Here is a 1,707-nt window from a genome sequence, read left to right on the forward strand (position 1 = left end):
GCATCTTTTCTATTCATACTTCCACTTCCTTAAAAACATTGAGAAGATATTATTTTCTATAGTAATATACAAATAAAGACATTGTTGCGATAATTTAGCTATGATAAGCAGCTCTTCTAGGAGGACACTCCAAAATCAAACCACTGTTCTCTAGTCTTGGGTAGTGCCATAGCCTCTGTACCGTGGTCTTCCACTGTCTTGGGTTAGAGTTCTCTTGCTTGAGGGTATACTCGGGCACGCTGCTCTGTCTTGTTTCTGGTCCTCTTGTTTTGTTAAAGTTTTTATAGTTTATATATGAGAATATTCATTTTAATGTTGTTACTGTTCTTTAAAATTTTATTTTTCCTTGTTTCCTTTCCTCACTGGGCTATTTTCCCTGTTGGAGCCCCTGGGCTTATAGCATCCTGCTTTTCCAACTAGGGTTGTAGCTTAGCAAGTAATAATAATAATAATAATAATAATAATAATAATAATAATAATAATAATAATAATAATAATAATAATAATAATAATATAAGAGTATTGACAGCAATTTTCACTGGGGAAGCAATGTACCATGAACCTCTAGAAGTAATCTTTGAGCTCATTTTAGAATTTGCTTGTTCATTTAGCTCAAATACAATCAGCACAGCTCATAAACCACAGTGGCACTTCCAATAAAGACTGCAAGCTAATTAATGAATACTTACACTCTCCAAATTAGGATAAACCTGATATATATGGCTTCTTTATACTACACCAAGTGTGATACACTGTCTAGGTGTCCCCTTTCCTAACTATATCCGTAGGACAATTGATGCATCCAAAACGGACAGGTATTCTCGTCAGCAGGGGTTCAACAAACGAAGCTAACACCTGTCAAAAACAGGTGTCGCTGGTCTGATGGACGCAGGTGTACCTATCATAGTGCAGTTGTAGCGTCATCAGTTCGATTGTCAAGTTATTTGGCGCATGCTAATTCTGTTGTATCGAGAAATTGTGTTGTTCTGTACATTCTCGGTAATCCCATTGAGATACTACCGCTAGAGAGTTATGGGGTCTTTTGACTGACAAGACAGTAGTACATTGGAACCTTCTCTCTGGTTACGGTTCATTTGCCTTTTGTCTACACACACACCGAATAGTCTGGCCTATTCTTTATATATTCTCCTCTGCCTCATATACCTGACAACACTGAGATTACCAAATAATTCTTCTTACTGCACTGTAATTGTTCAGCGGTTACTCTCCTCTTGGTAAGGGTAGAAGAGACTCTTTAGCTATGGTAAGCAGCTCTTCTAGGAGAAGGACACTCCAAAATCAAACCATTGTTCTCTAATCTTGGGTAGTGCCATTGCCTCTATACCATGGTCTTCCACTGTCTTGGGATAGAGTTCTCTTGATTGAGGGTGCAATCGGGCACGCTATTCTATCTTAATTCTCTTCCTCTTGCTTTGTTAAAGTTTTTATATTTTATATAGGAGATATTTATTTTAATGTTGTTGCTCTTAATTTTTAGTTTTCGTTTCCTCTCCTCACTGAGCTATTTTCCCTATTGGAGACCCTGGGCTTATAGCATCCTGCTTTTCCAACTAGGGTTGTAGCTTAGCATTTAATAATAATAATAATAATAATAATAATAATAATAATAATAATAATAATAATAATAATAATAGATGACGCCAGTTTTGAGAGAAATTATTCCTTTGCTATCAATTATTCGGTTGA

At 36.1% G+C, this 1,707-nt stretch overlaps 1 protein-coding gene across 1 annotated transcript in view; it reads right to left on the bottom strand.

Annotated features, from left to right (window-relative positions):
* Nucleotides 1-822, bottom strand: part of LOC137654380 (uncharacterized) — a 4,051-nt gene extending 3,229 nt beyond the window's left edge. Inside the window, exon 1 of the mRNA XM_068387978.1 lies at nucleotides 690-822. The gene's annotated coding sequence lies outside the window, so the exon portion shown is untranslated. The remainder of the gene's footprint in view (nucleotides 1-689) is intronic.
* Nucleotides 823-1,707: the final 885 nt, after the last annotated feature.

The sequence above is a fragment of the Palaemon carinicauda genome, chromosome 15 (genome assembly GCF_036898095.1).
Source record: "Palaemon carinicauda isolate YSFRI2023 chromosome 15, ASM3689809v2, whole genome shotgun sequence".
Lineage (NCBI taxonomy): Eukaryota > Metazoa > Arthropoda > Malacostraca > Decapoda > Palaemonidae > Palaemon > Palaemon carinicauda.